Source organism: Canis aureus, chromosome 13 (assembly GCF_053574225.1).
Source record: "Canis aureus isolate CA01 chromosome 13, VMU_Caureus_v.1.0, whole genome shotgun sequence".
NCBI classification, from domain to species: Eukaryota; Metazoa; Chordata; class Mammalia; order Carnivora; family Canidae; genus Canis; species Canis aureus.
The window spans coordinates 24,420,687-24,435,573 of record NC_135623.1 but is presented as its reverse complement, the minus strand read 5'-3'; the positions used below and the strand labels follow the sequence as shown (position 1 = coordinate 24,435,573).

At 48.0% G+C, this 14,887-nt stretch overlaps 1 long non-coding RNA gene across 1 annotated transcript; it reads right to left on the bottom strand.

The window, feature by feature from the left end:
• Positions 1–6,984: 6,984 nt before the first annotated feature.
• Positions 6,985–12,292, bottom strand: LOC144282160 (uncharacterized). The gene is made up of 2 exons (XR_013350493.1): positions 10,064–12,292; positions 6,985–9,242 (listed from the first exon to the last, which is right to left on the bottom strand). It is a non-coding gene; the product is annotated as an uncharacterized LOC144282160 (long non-coding RNA).
• Between the last annotated feature and the right edge of the window lie 2,595 nt (positions 12,293–14,887).

Genomic DNA, 14,887 nt, shown 5'->3' with positions numbered 1-14,887 from the left:
CTGTTCTTTCTGACTCAATGATTTTGGCACTTTCCGTGATGTCGGAGGAGTTTTGCTAATGACATATGATCAGTTCACAGACCACAACCACCCCCGCCCTGGTACAACAGGAACTCCCAGAACCAACAAAGTCTACAGAATGAGCTCCCCCAAATCACGTCTAACATCCCACTCCTCTGCTAGGAAAGATGCCCACTCACGAACATTCTGCATTGCCTTTTCTTTTTCTTTTCTTTTTTTTTAAGATTTTATTTACTTATTTATGAGACTCAGAGAGAGAGGCAGAGACACAGGCAGAGGGAGAAGCAGGCTCCTTGCAGGGACTCGATTCCAGGACCCCGGGGTCACACCCTGAGCCGAAGGCACGTGCTAAACCGCGGAGCCACCCAGGCTGCCCTGGGTTGCCTTTTCTATGAAAATGACGTTAATTCATTTTTATCAATCAGCATAAGTAACATTCAGTGACTTCTTTGGAATAGATTTAATCGTCTTTATAGACATATTGTCTAAATTTATTTTAAAGATTTTATTTATTTATTTACTTATTTATTTATTTATTTATTTGAGAAAGACACAGCATGAGTGGGGGGAGGGAGGAAAGGGGCAGAGTGAGGGGGAGAAGCAGACTCCGCGCTGAGCAGGGAGCCCAAAGTGGGGCTCGATCCCAGGACCTGAGGTCACGACCTGAGCCCAAGGCAGCGCTCAACCACTGAGCCACCTGGGGGCCCCTAAAGGATAAATTCTTAAGGACACCTTTTTGAGTTAACATCATTTAGACAATTTTCATACCAAAACCACGGACTGAGCCAAGATTTCCAGAACTTTTTTTAGTCAATAAGCAGACAGCTTCATGGAACTGCTACTCAAGATCCAGCAGGACAAGAATGAGTTGGGGGCTCACTGCTCAGAGGGGAGCCTGCTTCTCCCTCTGTTGCTCCCCTTGCTTGTGCTGTCTCTCTGTCAAATAAATAAATTAAATCTTAAAAAAAAAAGAGTTAATTGTATGGGACTGGAGGAATTGATGAGGGAAATTTGTTTAGAATATTGTTTTAGGGACGCCCGGGGGTCTCAGCGGCGGAGCGGCTGCCTTTGGCCCAGGGCGTGACCCGAGGGTCCCAGGATCGAGTCCCGCGTCAGACTCCCTGCAGGCCCTGCTTCTCCCTCTGCCTGTGTCTCTGCCTCTCTCTCTGTGTCTCTCAAGAACAAATAAATTAAATCTTAAAAAAAAAAAGAATATTGCTTTAATGTTCTACTTCAATGTTTTAATGTTCTATTCTGAATATCAGAATAAGGCTTTTTTCTTTCTTCTCAAACTCTCTGTGATCTAAAACAAGTTACTAGATTCTGTTTTTTTTAAAACTGAAATAAACATTCTTTTTTTTAAAAAAAAGGTTTTATTTTCTGATTTGAGAGAGGGAGAGTGCACGGGAGTAGGAGGGAGGGTAGAGGGAGGAGTGGACTCGGCTGAGCAGGGGGTGACGCAGGTGGGAGCCCCCCCAGGAGCCTGAGATCAGCAACCCAGCCGCAAGCGGACACTGAGCCGGCTGAGCCACCCCGGTGCCCCTGAAATAAACATCCTGAAAGGGTGTCTGATTGTCACTCACTCACCATCCCAAGAAGTCAGAAGCTTAGGAAGTCTTCTTACTGTTCAACAGCGCATAGTTATTTGCGTGAGTTCAGTAAGCTTTTGTCCTCCTCCTTACTGGGATATACTGGAGAAAGGGTCTGCAAGCAAGGCCTTGCCCAGGAGTCACTTTTGAGAATGATGCTTGTTTGATCCACTGTGATGAGGTCTACAAAATCCTCTCGGGAAAGGCTGCTTAGGACCTGGTTGACGGGATCCCAGTTCTTTTTTTTTTTTTTTTTTTTTATTTATTTATGATAGTCACACACAGAGAGAGAGAGAGAGGCAGAGACATAGGCAGAGGGAGAAGCAGGCTCCATGCACCGGGAGCCCGATGTGGGATTCGATCCCGGGTCTCCAGGATCGGGCCCTGGGCCAAAGGCAGGCGCCAAACCGCTGCGCCACCCAGGGATCCCCGACGGGATCCCAGTTCTGAGGCAGATGAGGACGGTCGGCTCTCGCAGGCCGGGAACTCTAGGAAATCCTGGGGACCTTTTTTTTTTTTTTTTAATTTTTTATTTATTTATGATAGTCACAGAGAGAGAGAGAGAGAGGGGCAGAGACACAGGCAGAGGGAGAAGCAGGCTCCATGCACCGGGAGCCTGATGTGGGATTCGATCCCGGGTCTCCAGGATCGCGCCCTGGGCCAAAGGCAGGCGCCAAACCGCTGCGCCACCCAGGGATCCCAATCCTGGGGACCTTGAGAAAAAGGCATTCGCTCCAATGCATAGGCACAGTGGGTAACCTGGCGGAGGGTACCCCCCCCACTTGCTCTTTCTAAACGCAAGGTAGCGAATAATAGAGGCTCTTAAAATCCCGATCTGAGATTCTTCTGGAAGAAGAAGGAAAACTTCTGGAAAGAAGTGAACTTGGTGGCCTTGTCGATAACGTATGGCTCTAGATTCACCAAGCAGGTTGAGAGGAATGTGCGGTAAAAGGAGCGGTGTCGCAGCAAGGACGTAATAACCAGGCCACACTGACCGTCTTGCCCCTGCTCTCTTCCTTTGCTGTCACACTGAGAACTTCCTACCCGTCCCCTGCCCTCCGTGCCCAGCACAGGGTCTGGCACGAAGACGGTGGGCAGCAGTATTTCCCGGAAGGGTACAGCCGGGCCGGCCTGACTCTGGAGGGCTGGGAGGCGGGGGCTGGGAGGCCCGGGCACCCACAGGAGGGAGCTGCCGCCAAAGCCCTTACCAGGCCTGGGCGCGGGGCTAACAGCGCTGCCGCCACCGGGCTGCGGCCTTGGGAGCTTTGCCACAGAAAGAGATCATAAGAGTCGCCCTAAGGGGCAGCCAACCATGCGGAGCAGTCGGAGGGCGGGGGGAATGAGGGGTGAGCGAGTCGGGCAGTGGGGGGTGATCTGGGCTTTGCGCCCCGGCCCTGAGGCCCCCCCAGCACCTGGCTGCCCCCCTGGCTGTGCGTGCGCCCGTTGCTCGGGGGCACCCGGGCGGCGACCTCAGCCCGACCTCCGCCTGACCTCAGTCGGACCTCACCCCGACCTAATCCCCTCACCCTGACCTCACCTTGACCTCAGTCTGACCTCACCCCGACCTCAGCCCGATCTTAGCCTGACCTCAGCCCCTCACTCTGACCTCAGTGTGACCTCACCTCGACCTCACCCCCCGACCTCAGCCTGACCTCCAGCCTGACCTCAGCCTGACCTCACCTTCACCCACCTGGTCTTCAACCCAACAGCCTCAGACATTGCCGAGAGCAGCATGCGATGTAATGTTCTGGGGGGGGTGGGTGCTGCAGACCAGAGTGGTGTGCCGGCAGGTGGGAAGCTCTGGGTCCCCGTGTCACTCCCTGCCCCATCGTGCGCCCTGCCCCCGAGGGAGCCAGCCTGTCCCAGGAGGGAGGGAGCCCAGGGAAGGACGGCGCCCCTCTCCTTCAGGTCCTCCTGGGGTCGGCAGGGCTGCGCGGCCAGTGCCACCGCCACGCAGGTAAGCGTCGCCCCAGGATGCGGGGCTGGGAGGCCTGCTTGTGTCGCGGTCCCCGGAGCTCCCGCTGCCAGCGGGGCACACTGTGCAAGCCTCTGCCGGGGGGACCCACCCCTTAACATTCACCTGCTTTCCCTGCTTTTGAGGGTTTTTAATGAAATTACCCCCGAAAGGCTTCACACACTTAACTGGGCTCGAGTCACTAGCTACTTGGTGTGGTTCCCTGACACCAACGCACCGGTCCATCCCCAGGAGCCACGGAGCGCCATGGGCCCAGGGGCCACCATGGGTGATTCCCACCCCCCACCCCACCCCCGTCCACGCGGAACCTGCTGGGAGACACCCAGGAACGTGCGGCCAGTGAGCGACGGGGACAGCGTTTGGCCTCCTGCCGAATGGCCGCACGACACCGGCCCCCCAACTACGTGGAGCAGGGACTGAACCCTCAGACGACTGTCCCTGCGTGACACCTCACCCTGAGGCAGTGCAACAAGTTCCAGTGGGTCCACACTTCATTCAACTGGCAGAAAGCCCCGGAGCCAAGAGAGATTCACCTGCTAAACTGACGGCTTCTGGCCTTCCCGTGGCCAGGGACACGTCTTCCTATTCCCAGTCCCCTGGAGTCCCTTGAGGCCACACTCGCAAAGTGCACCTACTTTTCTTGCTTAGAGAAGAGATCACAGAGGCTGCTGCAAAGACCCTGTGGTCGGGAGGCACCACAACTGCCCTCTCGCCCCCTCGGGGCCTGTCATCCTGTTGTCGGGGCCTGTCCTCAGGGCCTGTCCCCGGCTCACGGGTCCACACACGGTCGTGTCTGACACACACGGTCGTGTCTGCACACCTGACGTTTTTCTGTCTGGAGGGACTGACGCAGACTAACTGCTTCCAAAAGGAAACTATAAACAAGAGCTGCACTGAAAAATCTGTACCGTGGGAAATAAAGATGAACCGCCAAGGACGTAAGACAACGGGCCTCGAGGAGCTGGTCGCGGGGTTGGCAGGGGCGGCAGGTGGCCCTGGGGTTCGGTCAGGCCGGGGTGACAGGAACCAGCGCGACTCCAGCCTAAGGACCGAGGAGCGCCCGGGCCCTGAGCCGCGGTGGCTGCTGAGGAAGCAAGTCCAAGACTCCGAATTTCTCTTGCCCCTTCCAGCCCCGACCCCAGTCTCCTTCTTGAAATACACTTGCATGCGCTATTACTCAGCCACCCAAGGAAAGAAAAAAGGAAAACGAGATTTTACCATTTGCAACGACATGGACGGAACTAGAGGGTACTTTGCTCAGCAAAATAAGTCAGTCAGAGAAACACAATTATATTATTTCACTCGTGTGGAATTTAAGAATCAAAACAAAGAATCATCGGGGAAGGGAGGGAAAAATAAAATAAGATGAAGCCAGAGAAGAAGGCAAACGGGAAGAGACTCTTTCTCAATCATAGGAAACCAACTGAGGGTTGGGGGGCGGCGGGCAGGCAATGGGGTAACTGAATGAGGGCGCCTGAGGCTACGAGCCCTGGTGTTTGTTTGTTTGTTTAAGATTTTATTTATTTATTCATGAGAGACACAGAGAGAGGCAGAGACACAGGCCGAGGGAGAAGCAGGGGACCCCGGGGTCCCGCCCTGGGCCCAAGGCAGCCGCCCCTCCGCTGAGCCCCCGGCGCCCCAGTCCCGGGGGGTTACCTGCAACTGATGAAGCACTAAACCCTACCTCTGAAACTAATGATACATTATGTATTAATTAATTGAATTTAAATTAAAAAGTATATTTGCAAGCCTGCTAGTTTGTATCCTTTTATACTTTACCTTGTTCCCAGAAAGGATTAAAGGCAGTTCATGAAATGGTCTACAGTGAATGACAGCATGACTCCAATTCAGGTGAAAGCAAAGAGAATATAGTTTGATCCCCTGAACTTCAGTTGTGGGGATGCTCAGATCACTGTGCGTGCCTGAGCCTGCATTTTGATCCCCAAAGCTGGAGTGTGTGGGTTCTCAGCACCCACCCTTGACAGATTAGGCATTTGGGTAGATTAGGAGTTTGATTTCACAATTGGTGGTTCCTATTTACCAAATGCTGATCTGACCTGACCTAATTCTAAGATGGCACCAAAAATTTTGAGATTTTGCCATGACATTTACAAATCACCACAATTTAATCTTCCCATTTGGATTAAAAAAAAACAACAACAACAAAACTTTTTTTTTTTATTTTTATTTATTTATGATAGTCACAGAGAGAGAGAGAGAGAGAGGCAGAGACACAGGCAGAGGGAGAAGCAGGCTCCATGCAGGGAGCCCGACGTGGGATTCAATCCCGGGTCTCCAGGATCGCGCCCTGGGCCAAAGGCAGGCGCCAAACCGCTGCGCCACCCAGGGATCCCAACAACAACAAAATTTACCAAAGAGTTTCCAATAAGAAGGAGATAACCAGGGTTGCCTCAATGCATTGATACTATTCAAATAAACTTAGTTTTTGTTATTGTGTTGCAGTCTTATTTACAATAAACTTGTGGCTTTCATTAAGATTTCTGAAATAATGGGACGCCCGGGGAGCTCAGCAGTGGAGCGTCTGCCTTTGGCCCAGGGTGTGACCCCGGGGTCCTGGGATCAAGTCCCGCATCGGGCTCCCCGGGGGAGTCTGCTTCTCCCTCTGCCTGGGTCTCTGCCTCTCTCTCTCATAAATAATTTTTTAAAAAGTGAACTGATATAATATCAGCAACAACTTACTTTCAAATGGCTCAGGAAAAAAGAAGTACAGCTGTGGTATGATGCTAACAACTGATGGTGGAAGACACTAGCTCTCATTACGTTATTTTTTCAACTTCTCTATAGGCTTGAAGGTTTTCAAAGTAAAAAACTGGGGACAAAGTGAATGTTAAAATCCCCAAGAAACATATCACATCATTGTAAGTACACAAAACTGGTAACAGTGCCTATCTTGGGCTGAAGGGTTCCTTTTTCTTGCTCTTGTTCTTTATATTGTCCAATTGTTCTACATTAATCTGTATTGTTTTTGTAAACATGTAAGATATTATTTTTATTTATTTATCTTTAAAGATTTTATTTACTTATTCATGAGACACAGAGCCAGAGCCACAGGCAGAGGGAGAAACAGGCTCCCTACAGGGACCCCAATGCCGGGCTCCATCCCAGGACCTGGGGTCACGCCCTGAGTCAGGTAGAGATGCTCAACCACTGGGCCACCCAGGTGCCTCATGTAAGATTCTAATTTTATTTATTTTTATTTAAAATTTATTTTTAGGGGATCCCTGGGTGGCGCAGTGGTTTGGCGCCTGCCTTTGGCCCAGGGCGCGATCCTGGAGACCCGGGATCGAATCCCACGTCGGGCTCCCGGTGCATGGAGCCTGCTTCTCCCTCTGCCTGTGTCTCTGCCTCTCTCTCTCTGTGACTATCATAAATAATAAATTTAAAAAAAAATTATTTTTAGGGGTATCTAGGTAGCTTGGTCAGTTGAGTGACTGACTCTTGATTTCGGTTCAGGTCATGATCTCAGGGTCCTGAAATCGAGCCCCACATGAGCTCCGTGCTTAGATTCTGTCTAAGAATCTCCCTCCTTCCCCTTTCCCTCCCCACCCCCCCGAACTCTTTCTCTCTCCCTCGCTCTCTCAAAAAAATAAATAAAATCTTAATTAAAAATTATTTTTAGGGGAATCCCTGGGTGGCTCAGTGGTTTAGTGCCTGCCTTTGGCCCAGGGTGTGATCCTGGAGTCCTGGGATCAAGTCCCACGTCGGGCTCCCTGCACGGAGCCTGCTTCTCCCTCTGCCTGTGTCTCTGCCTCTCTCTCTCTCTCTCTCTCTGTCTCTCATGAATAAATAAATAAAGTCTTTAAAAAAAATTATTTTTAATAATAAAATAAAGATTAAAAATAAAATTATTTTAAAACTGTATATTTTCTTTACACAGGGCTAAAACTCATGACCTCAAGATCAAGACCTCAGTCCCCCCACACCCCGCCAATGGGCTCTGCTTCTCCCTCTGCCTCTCTCTTTCTGGGTGTCTCTAATGAATAAATAGATAAAATCTAAAAAAATTAAAAATCAATAAAAGACCTGAGCTGAGGGATCCCTGGGTGGCGCAGCAGTTTGGCGCCTGCCTTTGGCCCAGGGCGCGATCTGGAGACCCGGAATCGAATCCCACATCGGGCTCCCGGTGCATGGAGCCTGCTTCTCCCTCTGCCTGTGTCTCTGCCTCTGTCTCTCTCTGTGTGTGTGTGACTGTCATAAATAAATAAAAAATTAAAAAAAAAAAAATAAAAGACCTGAGCTGAGATCAAGAGCTAGACACTCAATCGACTAAGCCACCCAGGGGCCCCAGAACTGTTCATCTATTTTTTTTTAAAGATTTTATTTATTTATTCATGAGAGACAGAGAGAGAGAGAGAGAGAGAGAGGCAGAGACACAGGCAGAGGGAGAAGCAGGCTCCATGCAGGGAGCCTGACGTGGGACTCGATCCCAGGTCCCCAGGATCACGCCCTGAGCTGCAGGTGGCACTAAACCGCTGAGCCACCGGGGCTGCCCTGTTCATCTATTTTTAAAGGCCACAGCAAGGACTCTTCCTTCTACCCCTGTGGCCCTCCTCACCGCACCAGACCCCTGCTGTCACCCCGCAGCACCCAGACCGGCTGGGCAAGCTCCCTCCAGACCCTGTTTCTCAGGAGTGCTCCCATGCGCATCACTGGCTCCGTAACCTGCTTCCACACAAACGCTTTGCTCATACGCCACTGCCCACACAAACCTCCTTCCTCTAAACTGCTCTCCTGGAACAAACGGCTTCTTTCACCGCTGACTGCTCCTCTGCGCAAAGCTCCCACCCATAAACCACATAAACCACCAAGGGGCCAGGGAGCACTCACTCCACCCACCCTCTCTGCGTCAGTCCCCTGGTGAATCCCTCCTGGTGTGCCGCCCAAGATTTCTCAACGGCTAAGGCAAAGGGTTGGTCTACCCGCCTGGTCTACCTGCCGGAATTGCTCCCACTCTTGTCTGGGATCAGCTCCCACCTCTCCCGAGCTAGTTCTCCCACCTCGCAGTTCCCGTCCTGGAGCAAGTCAAGCGGAAATGCACACGCCTGGATACGTGGTCATTGCAACATGAAAGTACCGAGTAACCTCCCCCTTCCCTCCAGGTAACTGGAATGCCGGGGAAAGGGCACTACTCAAGCTTTTTGCAAGCAAGCCCTTTTGTTCCAAGTGACTTCATTTGAATAGAATTTTAGAGGTGGTTAGATGGAAGATTTCCCTCTCCAGGCTTGCCAGATACTCTGCTGGCCCCTGCTTCAACATTTCAAGAATTCAACTCAACGATTTCTTTTCTGTGGGGTCTTCACTGAGTGGAGTCTCTCTCCCTGTGCTTGGCTTAACTCTCCAAAGCTGCACAGCATAAATTTGATTCTTCTACATCGGCATCAATAATCCTTTTCAGACGGTAGGAGACTGCTCCTCTCTGCCCAAATTTCATCTCCAATTTGACATCAAGCTTAACTCCTCTCAGACCTCTCATATCCAATCTAAACAGGTGATGTTTTCACACAATACCCCCCACGTCACTCTCTGTAGATGCACAGATATGGAAAGTCCTGAGTCTGAGTCCTCCATTAACCATTCCTTAGCTAGGTGATGGTGGAGAAGTCAGGTGACATTTCTCTAAGCCTCTCTTTTTTCATCTGAAAAGTGAAAATGAAAATAACATTAGAGATACTTGCTCAATGGGCTCTATAAATACCAAAAGGAAAAAACCCAAAGAATGCAAAATCTTCTGTAGGCTGCAAGGTACTGTGTACGCGTCACACGCTGTAGTTACTCACATTAAAGATCCAGCCATAAAAAAAAAAAAAAAAAAAAGATCCAGCCGTAGTTGGGGTATTTTCCTCCCTCTCACCATAGACCATAGATTAGGTCCTTTTCTCTAGCTTTTTTTTTTTTTTTTTTCCTTAAAATTTGGCTACAAACTTTGGACATCCAGCATCGATGGTTTTTTTAGAACAATTATGGCAGCGGTTACTCCAGGGGATTCAGTCTATTTATAATAACAATGGCCCAACCTAATTAAAAAAAAAAACTTCAAAATAATAACCACAACTTCCCTCTGTACTGGCGTTTCCTCCATACTCAACCAGCTTTATAACTGCTCCCTTCCCTCCACATCTCAAAACCTGGCCACATTATTCAAGTACGCCCCCAAAATCTGGAGGCTTTGGGGTCTCTAACCTGGATTTGAGTGTTGAGGTTCCAAGGAAGACAGGTCAGATTCTTTCCAGTATCTTTTTTTTTTTTTTTTTAATTTATGATAGTCATACAGAGAGAGAGAGAGAGAGGCAGAGACATAGGCAGAGGGAGAAGCAGGCTCCATGCACCGGGAGCCTGATGTGGGACTCGATCCCGGGTCTCCAGGATCGCACCCTGGGCCAAAGGCAGGCGCCAAACCACTGCGCCACCCAGGGATCCCTCTTTCCAGTATCTTTGAAGAGTACGTAGCAGTACTTACCTGGCAGGGACCACCTTGCAGAACTTTCTCTCCTGCTCTCTTATGGACACCTATGAAGCCAAGCTCCTAGGGTGGACTCATATCCTTTCACTATCAGGGGTCCCTATTGCACAGCCCAGGGGTCCCTATTGTCCTGCAACTGTAGCAAGTTATAAGGTATCAGTTATCAAGTAAAGGTCCCATTTAGCTCCCAGACAGTAGTACTACCCCTCTTGTCTCCTCCCTCATCATAGCCAAGGCCTGTTGGGTTCTTTCCATTTCAAAATGTCTCCCATTGTTAAAAAGCTTAAAAAAAAAAAAAAAATTTAAACCCCGGGGATCCCTGGGTGGCTCAGTGGTTTAGTGCCTGCCTTTGGCCCAGGGTGTGATCCTGGAGTCCCAGAATCGAATGCCGCATCGGGCTCCTTGCATGGAGCCTGCTTCTTCCTCTGCCTGTGTCTCTGCCTCTCTCTCTCTCTCTCTCTGTCTATCATGAATAAATAAATAATCTTTAAAAAAAATAAATAAAAAATAAAAATTTTAAGCCCCTTTCCTTGACCCCACATCCTTCCTCCAGCCAAGCACTTCCCTACATAGGAAAATTGCTCAAAGAGGTAGTACATGTTGTCTCTACTTCCTCGTTCTCTCATTCCTTCTGATGTCCCATCCAACCATCGTTGCTGCCCTGAGACTCCTTGTCAAGCAGTGACCTTGACCGCTCTCTTCACTTGCCCTCCAAGACATCCTACTTCTGATTTTCCTACTTCCTTACTAATGATCATTCTCAGCTATTTGCTGGATCCTTCCCCTCACCCTGATTTCTGTTCCTATATGGGATCTAGATGATTTGCTTTAATGCCATCTGTATGCCAATGACTTCCAAAGGTCTTTATCTAGCCTACAGCCTTCTTTGATTCCAGACTCCTTTATCCAACTGAATACCCCTCGTGTCCACCTGGAGGTCTAGACCAACTTAACAGCTGTAAAAGCAAACTCTTGATTACCCACCCAAACTGCTCCACTTTTAAGGGTCTCATCTCTAAAAAAAAAAAAAAATAATAATAATAATAATAATAATAATAAGGGTTTCATCTCAGTAGAGGGCAATTCCATTTACCCAATATATCAGGCCAAAAACTTAGGAGCGATTCTTGATTCTTCCCTTTTTATCACACTCAACTTCTAATAAACTAACAAGTCCTATCTGCTCCATCTCCAAAATATCTCCAGAATCCGACTTCCTCCTACCAGCTTCATCACCACCATTGGTACAAGCCAAAGCCAACTCTTAGCCTTGTCTACTGCAGTAGTCCCCTTTCGGGTCTCCCTACTTCTATTTTTGCCCCATACCACTGATTTTCTATGAAGCAGGTAGTGAGGGTTTTGTTTTTTTGTTTTTGTTTTTGTTTTTTTGTTTTTTAAGGTAAACCAGTTAAAAATCCTTTCAAAGTGCCGTCATGCTCAAACGAAAACCTGAACTTCATACCATGCCCTACAATACCTGCCTACATCTTCAACCTTACTTCCCATAATTCCTGTTGTTCACTCTACTCAAATACCGTGGCCTTCTTGCTCCACCTAAATTGCTAAGTCTCCTTGGAAACTTTATGCATCTACACTATTCCCCAATCATTGCATCGCTGGCTCCCTCATTTATCCAGGCTTCTGGTCAAATGCCAGCTCCCCAGGAAGGCCTTGCCTGCACTAACCCACTCTCTCGTTCCTTTATTACTTTATTTAAAAAAAGAAAAAAAAACCCAATAACCTACCGAAGTATATTTTACATATCATAAAATGCACCCATTTCAAGTGTACAATTCAATGGCTTTTAGTACTTTTCTCAGCGATGCACCCATCACCATAAATCGGTTCTGGAACATTTTCACACCCTAAATAAGATCCCTTATACCCATCTCATTTCCATTTCCACGCTGAGCCCCAGGAAACCACTCATCTACTTTCTGTCTCTACAGGTTTGTGTTTTCTGGACATATCACATAAATAGATTCATAGCATGCACGTTCTTTTGTATCTGAATTATTTTACTCAGCATGTTCTTGAGGTTCATCCATGACATAACAGGTGTCAGTGGTTTGTTTCTTTTTATAGATGAATAATACTCCATTATGTGGATATATATTGTTTACCGGTTATTTCATTTTTTGATTATTATAAGTAATGTTGCTGTGAACATTTGTGTGGAAGGCTTTATGTGGATATAGTGAGGTTTTTTTACTTTTTTATTTTTTATTTATTTATTTTTTTTTTATTAAAAATTTTTATTTATTTATGATAGTCACAGAGAGAGAGAGAGAGAGAGAGAGGCAGAGACACAGGCAGAGGGAGAAGCAGGCTCCATGCACCGGGAGCCCGACGTGGGATTCAATCCCGGGTCTCCAGGATCGCGCCCTGGGCCAAAGGCAGGTGCCAAACCGCTGCGCCACCCAGGGATCCCGGTTTTTTTACTTTTTTAATATTTTATTTTTAAGGAATCTCTACACCCAGTGTGGGGCTTGAACTCACAACCTCAAGATCAAGCTCTACCAACCGAGGCAGGCAGGCATCCCTGGGTGAATGTTTTTATTTCTCTTTGGTAGATACTCAGACATAAATTGCTGGGTCCTATGGTAGTTTTAGCTTAACTTTCTGAGAAAGTGGCAACAACATTTTACGATCCCATGAGCAATACACGAGCGTTCCTGTTTCTGTCTCGCCAACATTCATTAACGTCTGCCTTATTACAGATGTCCTGCAGAGTGTGGAATGGTATTCCTTCCTCTATTGCCATCCATTCCCTCACTTTATTTCTTCTTAACGTTTACCATTTCCTTAGAGTTTTTTTTTTACATTTGTATTTATTTGTAAACTAAATCCCCCAGTGTAAGCTCCGTGAAGGCTGGAACATTGCCCTGTTCCTCTCTGTTCCCTAGTCCGTGGAACATTTATTAAGTAAACGAATAAACATGCCTCCCTCGTGTGTTCATTTCTTCCTCTGCAACCCAGAAGAATACATGTGAAGAGTGCCCTGTCTGAGATGTTGAAAAGCCTCAAGCTTTTTCAAGGTTTTATGGGCAGATGATAGCTTATAAGTTGATAATTTTGGTTTTTGCATACACATGCATATGCACACACGTGCAAGGTGCACACCCACACACACATATCGCAGCATCTCTGGCTTAATACACTTGATTAACAAAAGGACAAAGTTCAAAACAAATGGAGAAAAAAATGCACAAACAGATGCAATCCAGGGTTGTCAGGTAGAAGTTATGATTATCTGAGTGGCCGTTATGGTGATAAATGTCAATACAAGGTATGGATTGACACCAAGCCCTGACACCGACACCAAGACCTTTTCCTTGATGGAAAAACGAGTGGGATTATTTATCCAAAGGGCACAAAATAACTCAATCAGAGAGATGAACACATTTTCCAACTCAGGACTACAAACATCGTGAATCCAATGCCTTTAGCAGAATAGTGCATTGTTATTGAAAACGCTAAGTGAGGGTCACAACAGGATGTCTCCGGCCCGCCTCGTTGTACTCATACACAGGTGTGACTACGCCAGGAGCCCCTCCGTGGCTGGAGGCACCTCACGTGTCTGAAGGTTGCACATACACACCACTACTGCCGGATGTGGTTTGGTCGTGGAAGGCAGCCCTCTCGGGCTCTCCAGGCTAGTGGATCCTGGTCTACGAACATTCCTCCATCAAGTGTTGTGGAACCAAAACAGGGATCAGTTTCCTCGATCTCTGGGAATCCTGCTAACAAGTCCTTAGACCGGCCATACGCTGTTTTGGTGAAGAGTCAGGAGGTAGGAAATATTTCAGAAGCTGGACAGCCATAAAGAATGACAGATCAGCAGAAAATACCCAAAATTACTCCTACCATAATTCCATTCTTGTTTCTTTTATATATATGTATATTTTTAATTTATTCATGAGAGACACAGAGACACAGGCAGAGGGAGAAGCAGGCTCCATGCAAGGAGCCCAATGTGGGACTTGATCCCAGGTCCCCAGGATCACACCCTGGGCTGCAGGCAGCACTAAACAGCTGCACCACTGGGGCTGCCCCCATTCTTGTTTTTTTTTAAACACTAGAGGTTCTTACCCACCTGTGAGGGAGGTGGGAGAGCCGGCAAAGTAAGCATCCAAGGCAATGACTTTCTCCTGGCCCCCAAGCTCAGGTGCTCAGGCACTCACATCCTACCTATGGGTGTTCAGAGCGAGGACCTTTCCACTGAAAACACGTGTATCATAAACAACCACCGTGCCAAATATCAACTTGATTGCTGACAGCAATTAAATTATTTCCATACTTTGTTTGATGGACTTGGTGGTATACTAAGGATGATAGTGACTGCATATAATTATCTGAGGGCAGGGAGCAGTGAGCTATTGTGAGCTGGAACTGACCTTAGACACCTTTCAATGGTTGTATTGATAGAACTAGAACAGATAGTACTACACATAGAGTAGTACTATATTCCTACTAAAGTTTTTGTTTTTCTTTTCTAAGATTTTATTTATTCATGAGAGACATACAGAGAGAGAGAGAGAGAGAGGCAGAGACACAGGCAGAGGGAGAAGCAGGCTCCATGCAGGGAGCCTGACGTGGGACTCAATCCAGGACCCTGGGCCAAAGGCAGATGTTCAACCACTGAGTCCCCCAGGCACCCCTGTTTTTGTTTTGTTTTTCTTCTGAGGGAGAGAGAGAATCCTAAGCAGACTCCACGCCCAGCACTGGGCTCGGCCTCACAACCCTGTGATCATGACCTGAGCCAAAATCCAGTGTCGGACACTTCATCAACTGAACCACCCAGGCACTCCGATTCCTATT